Source organism: Salmo trutta, chromosome 1, assembly GCF_901001165.1.
Source record: "Salmo trutta chromosome 1, fSalTru1.1, whole genome shotgun sequence".
Classification (NCBI taxonomy): Eukaryota; Metazoa; Chordata; class Actinopteri; order Salmoniformes; family Salmonidae; genus Salmo; species Salmo trutta.
The window spans coordinates 26,908,191-26,924,332 of record NC_042957.1 but is presented as its reverse complement, the minus strand read 5'-3'; the positions used below and the strand labels follow the sequence as shown (position 1 = coordinate 26,924,332).

The window sequence follows — 16,142 nt, the reverse complement described above, 5'->3', positions numbered from 1 at the left end:
GACTGTGGGACAGAGCCGGGTAATTACACCAGGCCTCAGTAATTGAAAACGGCATAGATAAAAACCCATCTCCCTGTCTGTGTACAAGCCCTCTGCTCCAACAGGCCGCCTGCTGCAATGCTGGAAAGAGCAACAAAATAAGCGTCGGCAGCAGCATGCTTCCTGGTTGGATTTATGATTATTTCCTGGAGGTGGTAACGGCTAAACACGCATGCTGTGTGCACAGTGGGATAAACCATGTGACCCAGATCTTACTCTTTATGTTGTAGTAGGTGCAGTTATGGGATTTCTCCAGCTAAGCAGCAGAACTAACTATCCCTAGTTTATTCATGCTCCACAGCTGTAGCCATTTAACGTACATGTTTCCATTTAGCGCTGGATGAAGCACATAAAATCCCCCCTATGGAAGGAAAGAGAGGGAGAATAAAAACAAATAAATAAAAAGGCTTCATGTTGGTTTTAATTGTCTATGGAAAGACGGTCGTATTTTCCACCGGGTAAGCTTGAAAAATTACCTTCATTACATTTTCCACAACATTTTGCAGAAATGTCAGGAAGCAGCTGTAGAGGTACTGATTAATTGTCTTTCTCACTGGTTCCCCCACGTACAACACCGAGCCCCCCTGTCTTTTCACCGACATTAGAACTTCATGAGCTATGCTAAACTTTAGATCAACACAAACTAGGCGACGTTAACTTTTGAAACCACATAACCGTAGGAAAGAAGGCGGCTTCCGTACGGACATCTCAGCTGTGGCTATCTGGGATGGAGGATTAACACAGGCTTAACTAAGCCTGGAAGGTCATCACATGGCATTGAAAAGACCACTACCCCTTCATGTCCCCCCCCTCCTCCCCCACACAGATCCCTCCCAGCGCTCAGAGTTTGGGTATTCTATTCCTAATATACACCGCACACCATGTGGACACAACCAATGTATCAAACAGGGTGTTGTACTACAGCGCTGGGGGAAATCCAGTGGAACAGTATACCTCGTAACTTCCAAATATTTTGAAAAAAGTTTCTATAAAAGAGAAGGGGAAGGCAAAACAAGAAGGGGACCATCTGGAGGATGTGATCCTGTAGGACTGGCGGAGGACAGGAGGAGCTCAAACATCTGCCACCAATGTGCCTCCCTGCCTGCATGGACCAACCAGGGCCTCCCTCCTAGACCAAATAAATGACTCTAGTCACTGTCCAAGGTTAACAGCCCCGCTTACGGCGAGTAAACAGACAGGAGCCCGGTGTCTAACCCACTGACACCGCCTACCATGGAAAACCCAGTAAAGTGCTATTACTTCGTAGTTCAGACTTGTTGGCAACGTACACATCAGGGATGTCTAACACAAATGTCACCAGCTTCACAGCCAAAGTGTTTGGGAGTGAATGGACAAACGGTGTGTGTAGTCAAATGGGTTTCCCTTCCCTGAAGAAATCGCTCACTGCACCACAGAGACATTTGGAGTTGATTCAGGTTAGCCGACATGGGAGCAAAGAGAGGATCTTCCATCGGCGAGAGGAGAGGAGAGGTTTGAGCTGGAGGAGGTATGACAGATGGAACATGATGAAAAGTGACAGAATAATTTAGACCACTACATGGCCAGTCAGTTGGGAGTGTGGCTGTCACAGATAGAGAGGATGTTTTAGACCTGTAACAGCAGGGTCTTCTCAGGACTGAACACAGCCATGATCAATTGTGCATAAACAAATATTTTAGAAATAAACAAACACAATCCTATTTGCTTCCTGGTGGTACTGCAAAGTCCCAATGCTATAAATCGAAAACAGGCGGAATCATGATATTCTTCAGTACTTATACTTACCTATTGAACAGCCAGTAAATCATGAGCAGTATTTTTCTCACCTTTATCAAGAGTCAACCACAACCCATAGATCAGATAGCATCAGGCCTGTCTTTTTTATCCCATCTGCTAGCATGCAGCTAAAGCTAACACTCACCCCTTTCCAGATGAGGCTCACTGAGACAAGGTGTCTGTTCCTAACACTCCGCTTATTTCCACCCTAATCGCACGCACTCTTGACTCTTGTGTGGAATGTGTGTGTGTGTGTGTGTGTGTGTGTGTATACACTCACCTGCGTGATCTCAGGGGACTTGAATGGTGATTGAGCCTGGCACTGTTTAGGGGTCTTCAGTCCGCTTTGGTGCAAGGTGGGGGGGTGGGGGGGATCACTGGGTCAGGCTCGTGGGAGGGGGACAAGAGGGGGGTCCGAGGTCAGGATGACCCCTTGGCCGGGGTGAGGAGACGACACAGACCACTGGAAAGAAACAACAAGAAGAAGACCATTTAGACACCTCCCATAACAATAGAAACCTGCCATAAAAAAATCCAATAGACTGATTTTGAATGGTCCAATAAATCAAACCAATTTTAGCATTGCTCTACCAATCTGCTCTTTTAATTTAACAAAATGTTTCAGTGCTCTGGGTTGACTCAATATAGTTATGCCAAAACATTTTATAGAGATAGATCATAATTCATAGGATCTGAAAGGTACAGTATGGTGCATGTACAGGAACAGGCAAAATGGGGACATTGCCTGATAAAGCCTTTTCAATAGAGCTAGCTATGCCCAGTCTCTTTCTACCCTACATATCTCCCTCTGTTAGGAGAGGTCGAATTGATGCTCTCCTTTCCGACCTGACAAATTAGACAAATCTTATCTGCGTAAAAGAGGAGTGGTCATAATTAGGTTGGTTGTTAATCTAACGGACAGTGAGAAAGAATTCGATATTTTATTTTATCATCCACCGTGAAAACGCCAGCCTGAAACTCTGCTCGATCCATTCATAACCTCCTCAGCTGTGCTGACAAATCACAGGCGGCATTCTCTCTCGCTCTCTTTCTCTCTCCTTTTCTTTCTCTCTCTCTCTTCTTTATGCCCCCCCCCCCCCTATTTAATTCCATGGCCGTGCTAAGGCCCCAACCCTCGGCCCACTGGCTGGGTCTGCTGCATGAAAGAATATCACTGTGGTTTGGCAATAAGAGGGACTCCTCCCTGATTAAATACAGTACAGTATGGTCACAGTAATCTCAAGTCAACCACTCTGTTTCTCCATTAGATAACTGTTGTTTGTTTTTTTATCCAGGACAGGGATTGGCTTGTATAGTATACAACTGTACACTGGGTCGTTCATCTTTATTTACCTCAGAACCCCTTTTCCACTTCGCCGGATAATAAATTATTCATAGATGCAAGCATTTTGAGAGGAACCCCAAAAACCTTGTGTTGTGAACTGGTCTATTCCTGATGGTAGGTAAGGTTGTTTTTTGACTCTCTCTCTCTCTCTCTCTCTCTCTCTCTCTCTCTCTCTCTCTCTTTCTCTTTCTCTCTCTCTCTCTCTCTCGCTCTTTGAGAATCAGACAGACAGAGGTCGGCCAGGCATGCTGTGGCTTATGTAAGCTTTTCCAGGTCAGAAGGTAGAGAGGCCCCCCCCCCTACAGTAAGGTAGAATACTACCCCACTCTGTCTGACCTAAGGCTGCAGGGGAAGGGAACTCTGAGGCAAGATAATCCAGAATATTTCCATGGGGTTGCATCATAATCTGCAGTATGACTCTCTCAGCAACAAAAGAGCATAGGATAGCTATCCTATTTCTAGCCATGTTGAATGCCATGCTCAACTCCAATGCAATATTTCACCAGAAACAAAATTAAAGACAAACTATCCTCTCTTTCACACAATGTAAATCAAGGTCCAAAAATGACAGTACTTCTACTAATCGGATTGATATGCCTAATGTACCACCCCAAACTGTTTGAATGCAGTGTCTGGACGACGACACGGATAATATACAGTTGGCTGAGTTTTCCGTGCATCGGGAGGACAGAATTGCCCCCCATCTGTCTTCAGAGTTCGTTCTGTTAGGTGACCTAAACTGGGATATGCTTAACACCCCAGCACCAGCAGTCCTACAATCTAAGCTAGATGCCCTCAATCTCACACAAATTATCAAGGAAACCACCAGGTACAACCCTAAATCCGTAAACATGGGCACCCTCATAGATATTATCCCGACCAACTTGCCCTCCAAATACACCTGTGCTGTTTTCAATCAGGATCTCAGCGATCACGGCCTCATTGCCTGCATCCGCTATGGGTCCACGGTCAAACGACCACCCCTCATCACTGTCAAAGGCTCCCTAAAACACTTCTGCGAGCAGGCCTTTCTAATCGACCTGGCCCGGGTATCCTGGAAGGATATTGACCTCATCCTGTCAGTCGAGGATGCCTGGTCGTTCTTTATAAGTAATTTCCTCACCATCTTAAATAAGCAAAAAATGTAGAACTAAGAACAGATATAGCCTTTGGTTCACTCCAGACCTGACTGCCCTTGACCAGCACAAAAACATCCTGTGGCGGACTGCAATAGCATCGAATAGTCCCCGCGATATGCAACTGTTCAGGGAAGTCAGCAACCAATACACACAGTCAGTTTCCAAAACTGTAAAAATAATGTCTGTGAGTATAAAAGAACTGATATGGCAAGCGAAAACCTGAGGAAAATCCATCCAGGAAGTACTATTATTTTGAAAGGCTGTTTTCCCATTTAAAGCCTATCCACTATACAAAGACTTAGGACCCAGTTCACAATCTCTATGGCTTCTTCTACATGTGGCCAATCTTTAGGCATTGTCTCAGGCTTTTACTCTGAAAAATGAGGGAGATACAGCACTTTCAATGAGTGGACAGTGGACATTTCCAGACATGAGTCCAGCGCATGATTGGGAGCGCACCTTTCTTGTTTCTCCTTTTCTATTGACAAAGCTTTTGTCCGGTTGAAATATTATTGATTATTTATGACAAAAACAACCTGAGGATTGATTTTAAACATCGTTTGATATGTTTCTACAAACTTTTATTGTACTTTTTTGACTTTTTGTCTGGGTGTTGCGAGCGCGCTTTGTGCCTTTGGGTTACTGAACTAAACGCACCAACAAAACTGAGGTTTCTGGACATAAAGAGGGACATTATCGAACAAAACTAACATTTATTGTGTAACATGGAGTTCTGGGAGTGCCACCAGATGAAGATCATCAAAGGTTAGTGATTAATTTAATCGCTATTTCTGACTTTTGTGAGTCCTCTCCTTGGCTGGAAAATATCTGTATGGTGTTTTGTGGCTAGGCGCTGTCCTAACATAATCACATGGTGTGCTTTCGCCGTAAAGCCTTTTTGAAATCTGACACAGCGGCTGGATTAACAAGAAGTGTATCTTTAATCCTATGTATAAAACTTGTATCTTTCATCAATGTTTATGATGAGTATTTCTGTAATTTTATTTGGCTCTCTGCAATTTCACTGGATGTTATTTGAGACAATGCATTACTGAACATAACGCGCCATTTTAAACTGAGGTTTTTGGACATAAAGAGGGACATTATCGAACAAAACAAACATTTATTGTGTAACATGGAGTCCTGGGAGTGCCACCAGATGAAGATCAGCAAAGGTTAGTGATTCATTTAATCGCTATTTCTGACTTTTGTGAGTCCTTTCCTTGGCTGTGAAATGTCTGTATGGTTTCTTGTGGCTAGGCGCTGTCCTAACATAATCGCATGGTGTGCTTTCGCCGTAAAGCCTTTTTGAAATCAGACACTGTGGTTGGATTAACAAGAAGTTTATCTTTAAAATGGTGTATAATACTTGTACGTTTGAGGAATTTTAATTATGGGATTTCTGTTGTTTGAATTTGGCGCCCTGCAATTTCACTGGCTGTTGTCGAGGTGGGACGCTAGCATCCCAATGATACCAGAGGTTAACAGCTTCTACCCCCAAGCTGAACAATTAATCCAATGGCCACCAGACTATTTCCATTGACCCCCCCCCTTTGTTTTTACACTGCTGCTAATCGCTGTTATTTATCTTTGCATAATCACTTTACCCCTACCTACATGTACAAATTACCTTGACTAAGATGTATCCCCGCACATTGACTCGGTACCGGTACCCCTGTATATAGCCTCATTGTTGTTACTTTTTTTAAAAATTTTTTACTTTAGTTTATTTAGTAAATATTTTCTTCACTCTATTTCTTTAACTGCATTGTTGTCTGTGCCCAATAATGTTTGTACCATGTTTTGTGTTGCTACCATGTTGTTGTGAAGCTACCATGTTGTTGTCATGTGTTGCTGCCTTGCTATGTTGTTGTCTTAGGTCTCTCTTTATGTAGTGTTGTCTCTCTTGTTGTGATGTGTGTTTGTCCTATATTTATATTGACATAAATAAATATACCCCGTCCCCGCAGGAAGCCTTTTGCCTTTTGGTAGGCCGTCATTGTAAATAAGAATTTATTCTAACAGACTTCCCTAGTTAAATAAAGGAAAAAATAAACTTTTAAGTAAGCATTTCACAGTAAGGTCTACACCTGTTTGTGGTATTCGGCATGTGACAAATAAAATGTAATTTGATCTCATTTGGCCCACAGAACTTACTCAAAGGTTGCTGCTAGAACTACAAAATGTAGGCCATAAAACTTCTATAAAAACATGCTTGATAAGGTCCCTCAAATCATTTTACATTTCCATCAAGTTTGAAAACACCATAACATAACTACAGAAATATCAGCAGAACTATTCTGTCTCTCTCTCAACGCTGAAGGTTAGGATAGAATACAAAGCTATTTTCAAAAAGCCAAGTCTCTTGCCAAGTCTGAGCTAGCTGCACATTTCCACCACATACCAAACCCACGGGTTGTAGCTATACAGAACATAGATGAATCCTCTTTTGAGGAGAAGTGGGCCATTTGTTTCAATATGGGCCTGTTGGCAGCCTGTTGGCAGCCGGAGAGCAGGAGTTCCTCTGAGAGAAGCTGGAGTAAGCGCTGTGATTATTGACTTCTAGTGGGCGATCTCTGCTCTTCTTTTTTATCTCTAAAAATCACTACCGGGGCTTGTGAATGACGCGCACGTCCATGGCACCCATTACTCAATGCTGGGATAAATCTGGGAGAGGTCCATTCTCATTTCTGGAGCACGTAAGAGGAATTTAGATGACAAATACTGTATAGAGGCTCCAATAAATACTCATACTGGCAAATAACAGTAAGTTCTCCAGTAAACTCTGAAGCACTTGAACTGCATTTGTTGATAATTAGTCATAAAACAGTTAGAGGAAATATGAAATGTCCTCTTCCCTAAAAAGGAGCACTGACTGGAAATTGGAAACAAAAAAAGCAGTCCCTGTATTAGAAATAGAGAACTTCCAGTTCCACACACACTTTCCTATCCATTGGCCTTCCTTAGATAATCACTCAAAACAAGTTCCATGTTTATCCTGTATGTTCCATGTTCCGCAGTCCAAAAATACCCCCAGTATTATCCGTGCACTAATTCATCCTCCCTCCTGCCTACTGCAGTGGTGCTGTCGGAAAGAAGCCGTCACAGCTACACTCATTATTATTGTCTCAGTCTCAATTGGATTACAAGGCATGAGCATTTAATACAACACACATTATGGTACTTTCTAATCTTAATCCCTCTTTCCATTTCTCCGAAACATCCCAAAAAAATCCTGCCATGCTCGTCTGTGTAGCAGCACTGTAGCAGCGTGACGTTGGCACATGGCATGGATGGATGCACCACAAAGACAACAGCACCCTGAACGTAACAGCCCTCTTACGTAATCCCTCGATTGATTCTTAAACACTTGTTCTATTTAAAGTACCGCTGTTACTCAACAGAAGATACAAAGTGCATTGTTTGGCCAAGGTATAAGACGGGAAAACGTGCGTGACAAACTGAAGAAGGCAGAGCCTGAAAAAACCCCACTGGATGCCATTGTGTTAATCTATAGCAACCAAGGCCAATGTTTACAGTAATTCCCTCACAAAACAGTGCCTGACAACCATTGTCTCTGTTTAAACTGAAGAGATCTGAACTGGGTGCTAGGTGGAGATGAAAAGACCCTCCTGCTCCCACAACATTATTCAGCTGATAAAAATGTAATGTGTAGTAATACAGGAGAGTTAGTGGGATCATTGGAAGTGGCATTAAGAAGCTAAATGTATCACAGTGTGGGATACCCTCAGGCCACCGGGCCTGTCATCACCTCCTGCCCTGCTCCCCCTCCTCACCCTAATCCCTGCCCCTGCCAATGGGTCTGAAACCATGGAAACAGACGAGCGCCCTGTCAGGTGCACCTGCATCGGCCTGACACCTCCTCTGTCCTAGACGACAACCTTCCCCCTCGCCTCTCCTCTTTTCTCCTCCTCTCTCTTTCTCTCCCCTCCCTTCTCCCTTTCTCCTTTTCTCTCCTCTCTTCTCCCCTCCTTCTCTCCAGCCCAGAAACTGTCAGCCCTCTACAGCATGTTGCTTCAGCCGAAGTCCTATTCACCAGGGCAACCAGGGCAGCCGGCCTCCCTAACACGACTGAGATCCCATAATGAAGGGCCAATTAAGGCCATATAATGGGCTGAAGTGGCAGGGAGGCAGGGGGACAAAGCGCCCACCGCCCGCGCCTCGCCACGTGCCCCTCTGACACATTTCTCTGGCATCAGTCACGGCCTCACATGTCCGCCCCGTCGCCTTTCACTCGGAGAGAATAGCAGAGCCCCGAAAAAAACAAAACAAAAACACTGCCTACAAATATGCTGCTGGGGGAACAAAGCCCCCTGTGTGAGCGTGTCCTGTTTCAGTACCCTCTTTCTCTCTGTCGCTCTCTTTCTCTCCCTCACCCTTTCTCTCTCTCCCTTTTCCCCCTCCCTCCTTCGGCCGTCTAAACTAGTCTGGGTGCTGGAGGATCATCTCGCTCTTAATATCTCTCATTTAAAGTCACACATCTGTCTTCCATAATTAATCAAAGTCGTCTTAATAAATATGCCTAAACTCCTGTTTCTGCTTTAATTAGTCTCGTAGCCAGGGGCGTTACACAGAGACAATGCAATTACCGTATACTTAATGGGGACATTTAAACATTTATGGGAGGAAACTGAAAAGTACATTTGAAGAATGGCACAATGGACAAAAAGGGGGCAGGATTCAACCCTGTTCCTGTGTTAGAGGTAATGAGGGGAGAACAGAAAGAGAGGGGCTCCACGTTCCAGCACACAAACACATCAGAGGGTTCTGTTGTTTTTCTCTCCCCCTCTCCAGCTGCACATCCCGCCTCCCCTCTTCCCTCCTGTCCACCAGTCCAATCCCCAAGTCTGTTCTTGACAGGTCGGGCTTGATGGAAAGCACAGCACTGAAGGATGAGTAGTACATCAGCGTGGAATTCAGAGAATAGCTGCGGTCATGACATCAGCGTCACACTTTCTTTCAAGTGGGGGCCCTGAGCGCTCCCCTGACAGCTGAGGTCGAGTGTCGTGTTACTCTTCACAAGAGCCGGGAAATCGGCCTAAGTGGATTTCCTGATGGCGTCGGCAGCCATCTTTCATTTGAGTGGGCTTGACGCTGGTGTTTGTTCTGCGGTGAAGTCAAAAGGAGAGAAGGATCTCTCTGTGTGCTGCTGGACAACAGACAAACGTCTGATCTCGGAGGGAGCTGGTTGGTTGGCCAGGCCTACACATGGATTCCTCCACTCTGAGGACTTGTCAAGACTGCGGTTTCAATACAATATCCCCTGTGTGTGTGTGTGTGTGTGTGTGCATTCCTGAAAGTAAAGAATAACACATCACTTTCCTTTCAACAGCCTTAATACATTCACAGAACCTCAGATCCCATAGCCTTCAGACAGACACAGTTCCCCCTAATGAAATCATCAATACTAGTTACACTAACTAACACCACCGTGTGAAACCCCAGAGAGGCTCCAGAAGCAGACTAGACCCAGGAAACAATCAGGGGACTCAGGGTCCGGGAGCCAGGCTTCAGCAGGTGTAGCAGAGAGAGCTGGGCCACTGGGCCGCTGCTCTGTAATCAGCGTGTTGGGAGACAGGATTTGGGCTGAACCAAAATGGGAACCACATGGCCTTTAATGGGCATTAATCACACAGTGAACCCAGCGCTCACTGCTGGGCAAGAGAGAGCGACATGCACGTCCACGGACACGCCGCATCCGGGAACAGATAATCAGTGTCATTTTCTCAACCAAATCACGTCTCCAAATCACTGTGTCTTTCTGTGGCTGTGATGGAGAGGGGGAAGGGGTCATGTGTCGACACACTCACACTAACACTTGCACAGGCCCCAGTCAGCGTCACGCCATCAGAGGTGTGGGTGGGGTGAGCTGATGACTCAATGACACCCAATATGGTTGTCATGTCCAAAACAAAGGAATGAGAATCCGTTCCCACCCACCCTCCCCTCACTAGATCTCTCGTTGTCCCTCTTCTCTACAGTGGAGCCCCGTTCTCACATCTTCATTGGGGGGGGGGCTGTGAGGTTACCAGGTTCAGTGGGGTCTGGTAGGGGTGAGTCCACGTACCCACTCCCCCTCTGTCTGTCTGTCTGTCTGTCTGTGTCACCCGCCTCTCCTCTCTCCCCCCGAAAAATAACCTAGCCAGGCCATGATAGCTAGCCTGGGCTGCCTGTGAGTCTCAGCAGCAGCAGCAATAGCAGCCGGCGTCCCCGCCAAGCCTACTCTTGTTATATGAGGTGGGATCTGGCCCTGCGCTGCTCTGAGTCAGCCTGTTAAACCTATCAAGGCCCCGTCTGTCCAGTTTCCACTAGTTTCGCCTCCCGATACACACCCGCCCCGCACTTTTTTTTCTCTCTGTCTCACTCTCTTTTTTTTTATGAAGCTTTGGGGTTTTTAAGAGCACCGAGGAGCATCTGGTGGGATTTCTGGTGTGCTGGGGCGGAATTCTCTGGGCTGAAATGAGAGCTTTATGGCTGTGTAATTGATGGGCTCGGGGACAGGGCAGCACAACAGCAGCACATACCCATATCCTGTACGAGCCGGTCCCCCGTTTTATCGGGTCCCACTGGAAACATGCTGATTGACACTGAGGTTGAGGAGACAGGGGACTCTGTGCACTTCAACACATAAACACTCAATCATAAGTGGTTTGCAGCCAGAGAAGGTGAACGTTTTCATATTGTTGGCGTCAGCTTCTCCAGTCAGACGCTAGCCACCTTTACCTAGACAGAAGTGGTCACAACACAAGGGTACTCCGAATCAACTGCCACTACAAGACTGTTCCGTACGATGCAAATTAAATTCCACCATACATACTGCATGTCTGGCAATATATTATTAACAAGTCAGACCACCTTATTCCTATAAATCTTGTTCCTCCAGCCGGAGTGTGAGAGAGAACTTGTTAATTGCTTCCCTCCCGTGTCAACGCAGTGTGCTGCGTTACACAGTGGTGTGGTTAAGGGCACAGCTGTTTTCTCACTACTGGGAGCTGAACAATAGCCCCTAGCTTTGTCCTCCCCTGGTACGACAGTCACTTCCTCATCCATACCCTCCAACACACACAGCGCTCTGATGAACCAACTGCCTTCTGATGAAATTCCCTGAAATCCGCAGGAAACAAAGTGTAATCCGAAACTGCCAAGGCATGGGAAAGAGGACTATTTTCCACCGTTGTTTTGTACACACCACGTTTTTCACAGGGTGGGTATAGAGGGTAACTGGCTCTGGTTGTTCTGTTGACCCTATTTGTGGAAACCCTGGATGTTGATCAAACAAAGGCAGTCTACATCCCCCACTGCCTACAGTCAACATGCCATGGAAGGAAGGCCTTGGTAGAGCTAGGTATCTGGTTTTGGTAGGGGATGTCTGTATGGCCAAACAAGAGACACACAGTATAGGAAGTAGGTTGGGCTACCCTGTTGATAGCGGACACAGTTATCAATGAAGAGCACTCCGTTCACACACACACTCAGTCTCGGTGTGACGCAACACTGCCGCACCCCCTCCAGGAATGATTACAGGTGGCGGGCCCAAGGCCCAGAGGAGCTAATCTCCCCCAGACAGAGGATTGTGAAATGGGAGGGCCACAATCAGACGATCAGACCTTCATGCATTACCTTCCTTGAAAAGGAGAGCTTAGTCAAGAGAGGGGGGGGGGGAACTGGAGGGCTTCCAAAGCATTGTGTTCATTCAGTCCAGCAGCAGAGTGTCAAGAGGCTGGCTGACAACACCTAGGCACTATGATAAACAAAGGTGTGTTCACACCAAAGCCTTTCACTCCAGGTGTTGAGAGGACACACTTATAGAGCTGCCTGAAAGGTTAGTTCAACACCCATTTTAACACCGCAATCATGACGTGACATTATCACCAGCTTAAAACAGGGTTTGTCTTGGAATTTCAGATGCCTTAAAACTTGTACAAAATAATAAATAATCAGAGTCATTGATTATGAGTCAGAAATGGTTTGTTTATGATAAAAGGTCTGATAATTTAAACACATCCCAAACAGTTTGAAAAGTATGATGTCATTTGTCAACGAAAACATAAAAAATGACCTCCCACATCAGTTCTCCAGCTGTTTACCTGATTCAGGTATCAAGCCATGGCTTCAGGTTGACTGCAGACTCACCACAGGGATGTTAGATGCGGGTAGTATGCTGATACTCTAGCCTTGGCTGTCCTATTCATTATGGACTTTGATACAGAAACTGCTGTGTCTGCACAGAGTCTTTCCCAGCTAATCTCGGTATAACGGAGGGTGTGATAGGCTGTAAAAGGCTTCCTCAAGATAAAGTAGTGCCCTTACCAGAGTCCCTGTCTCCCCGCCCAGGGGATTAGATAGTGACTGTAGGGAATTGGAGCGTCTTGTGCAAGGCTGATGCTGCAGGGACCAGGGCCATCCTCTGAGGCCCCCTATAATAATGTTGTCATTGGAAAGCAGGCTGCCTGCCCTGTCCACGCTCCTAATAAAGAGCTAATTGGAAGGGGGAAATGGGGATGTTACCCAGAGCCAAGAATATCTCCCAGTCTGTCTGTCAGTCAGTCTTTCTGCTGGGGTTTTTCAAAAAGCCACTTCAGACAGAGCATCTATATTTTAGCAGCGGTGTCTGTCTCTTTAACAGCCGCACCGGGAGGAAGACGGCCCGTACGCATGACAATAACAATGCCTGAGCGAGCCTCAATATCCATTCATATTCAAGCTCAACTAAGGCACAGGAGTAAAGTGACCCACTTTACAAAGCTGGTTACCAGGCCTGAATTAATTATAGAGAAGGCCAGTGTCACTGCAGCCAAGTCAGAGAGAGAGACTTCAGTTTATTTGATCATTTAAAAGCAAGGTACACATACACATTATGCACTTGATTAAGAATCTTCGAGGATGAACACAAAAAGTCATTGTGGTCCTCTCTTTCATGATAGCACTTGGCAAGTTTAGAGAGAGAGGGGGAGAGGGGAGGGTGAGAGAGAAAGAGAGAGGGGAGAGAGAGGGCAAACGAGGGAGCGAAAGAAAGAGCAAAAGAGGAGAAAGGAGAGAATCTCAGTGACAAGCGGATAGGAGAAAGGAGGACACACACAGTCAGATAGAGTACATCGACAAGACAACAGGGTCACACTCAGCCATGGCCAAGTGTTGTTAAACCACTCCAGGCTGAAAACAACCAGCAGTCACACCTCCACAGACACAACACCGTACACAGCAACATCCCCAAGAGAGACATCGACCGCTCTCCGCTCTCCGCTCTTCACAGCCACAGTGAGGAGGAGGCCAGGTAAGGAGAGGAAGGCCTGTTGATATACCTCTATCTACTCATATCAACAGACAGCATCTAAAGAAACATGCCATAGGGGAAACGGTTCTGCTCTATTCACCGTTTTAGACAACAAATGTTATTCAGTCCAGTAAAAGCCTTGTATCAAGTGGACTTAGTCATTTAATGTGATTATGACCATAAGCTGGAGGAATGTGTCGGTCGGCGGGACAAGAGGGCTTCTTTTAGCGTCTGGTTGAAGTAGCGGGGGGGGGGGGGACTCACAGCTGTGGCGGTCAGCACAGGAATTCTATCCAACAGGCTGGGGAGACCAGATGGAACACTACCTCACACTACTGATTGACTGACTGACTGACTGACTGACTGACTGACTGACTGACTGACTGCAGGCAATGTGCCAGGCTGGAACTCTGTACCGGTACCCCCTATAGCCTCACTACTGTTATTTTACTTTTGCTCTTTAATTATTTGTTAATTTTCTATTTGCTTCTTTTTTTTCTTTTTTACTTCAGTTTATTTGAGTAAATACTTTAAACACTTATTCTTCTTAAAACTGCATTGTTGGTTAAGGGCTTGTAAGTAAGCATTTCACTGTAAGGTCTACACCTGTTGTATTCGGCGCATGTGACTAATAAAATGTGATTTGATTCGAAATATGGCTTCTTCGATTAATTCGACCTAGACAGAAGTTGATGGGAAACCAGGTGTAGTTGTGTTTGGAGACCTGATTTCTCCTGACCATGTGACACAAGCAAGAAAAAAAACCTGAGCCTTGGTTATAGCCTACAATAGAATTGGCCTCTAAGTAGGGCCCAGAGGTTTTCCTGGGTCAGTGCTTATTAAGAAAAACGCAGAGCCCTATTCATATTATATGAATGAACAGTTACCATGTAGCTGTACTGTAAGAACTGCAATATAGTTATGTCTTTCTTGACCAACCATTCATACAGTACAGTGTGTACAGTACACGGTTCTCTCTAACCCTGGCAAAGTAGAATAAGGAAGAGCAAGTTCATGAACCTGATTAAGCCACAATAGGTTTGTGATACCTCGTTTACTGACAACGGTACGTAGGCTTACTGTAGAAGCTGTATGACGTAACTAACGTTTTATTTCATGTTATACTGACCCATAATATGGGTGACTTTAGAGACACTATAAACTATATTTTTTAAACTCGGCGTGATGGAGATAACTGAATCGCTTAAAACTGGCTTCATTGACTATTATTTCATTGAATAAGATGCAGTATGTACACTAAACATTAGATGGTTTTGTAACCTGTCCAATAGAATTAATCCATTCATTACTATCCATTGAGTGTCTTCCCTGTTTATGTTAATAAGGCACCAGATCCCAGCTGGGTATTCACAGTTGAAGGCTTAAGCTGCTGATGGAAATAAGTCTAAGAACATTTCTCAACAGAGCAGCTGCAACAATATTCCGGATGCTTACATAATAAGGATTTTATGTAGAGAGAAGAGAGGGATGTGGGGAGAAACTCCAAGAAAAAAATATGGTATTTCTGCCTGCATATCTAAAATGATCTGTCTGTAGACTTGTCTGAGTGGATTGGAAGTGTGATGGCGAAGGACACTTTTTGATACACCACTCAAGTGGCCTTGGAACGGTGAGGAACTGCTGAGACTCAGAGAAAAGCCATGAGTAATATACTGTGTCTGTTCAGCAACAAAAGTTCCACACTTAAATTATTCTAACACCCCTGTGGATTCAATACTGTATTGCTGTTTTGTTCTGATGGCTTATTTTATTCGTGTTCTCGGCCAATATTTCAATGCCTGAATGTAGCCATATACACCACCATTCAAAAGTTTAGGGTCACTTAAAAATGTTCTTGTTTTTGAAAGAAAAGCAATTATTTTGCCCATTAAAATAACATCACATTGATCAGAAATAGTGCAGACATTGTTAATGTTATAAATGACTATTGTGCCTTCCCTGTGCCTTCCCTGTGGCTCAGTTGGTAGAGCATGGTGTTTGCAACGCCAGCATGGTGTTTGCAACGCCAGGGTTGTGGGTTCAATTCCCACGGGGGGCCAGTACAAAAAAAATAAATGTATGAAATGTATGCATTCACTACTGTAAGTCGCTCTGGATAAGAGTGTCTGCTAAATGACTAAAATGTAACTGGAAACGGCAGATTTCTTTTGGAATATCAAATAATTTGTCATATGTGCCAAATATAACAGGTGTAGACTTTACAGTGAAATGCTTACTTACAAGCCCTTAACCAACGATGCAGTTTTAAGAAAATATATATTTTTTTTAAGTTTCAAAAAGTAAGAGATAAGAAAAACAAATGAGTAAAGAGCAGCAGTAAATAACAATAGCGGGGCTATATACAGGGGGTACCGGTACAGACTCAATGTGCGGGGGCACCGGTGTCGAGGTAGTTGAGATAATGATGTACATGCAGGTAGGGTTGTCAAAGTGGCTATGCATAGATAATAACAGAGAGTAGTAGCAGCGTGGGGGGAGGGAGGTGCAAATAGTCTGGGTAGCCATTTGATTAGCTGTTCAGGAGTCT

The 16,142-nt window shown here is 45.0% G+C and overlaps 1 protein-coding gene across 5 annotated transcripts in view; it reads right to left on the bottom strand.

Moving 5' to 3' along the window:
• Nucleotides 1–16,142, bottom strand: part of LOC115192597 (HIVEP zinc finger 2) — a 95,467-nt gene that overhangs the window by 29,506 nt on the left and 49,819 nt on the right. For all 5 annotated transcript variants that reach the window (XM_029751309.1, XM_029751319.1, XM_029751283.1 and 2 more), the window contains one exon: nucleotides 2,096–2,278. The gene's annotated coding sequence lies outside the window, so the exon portion shown is untranslated. The remainder of the gene's footprint in view (nucleotides 1–2,095; nucleotides 2,279–16,142) is intronic.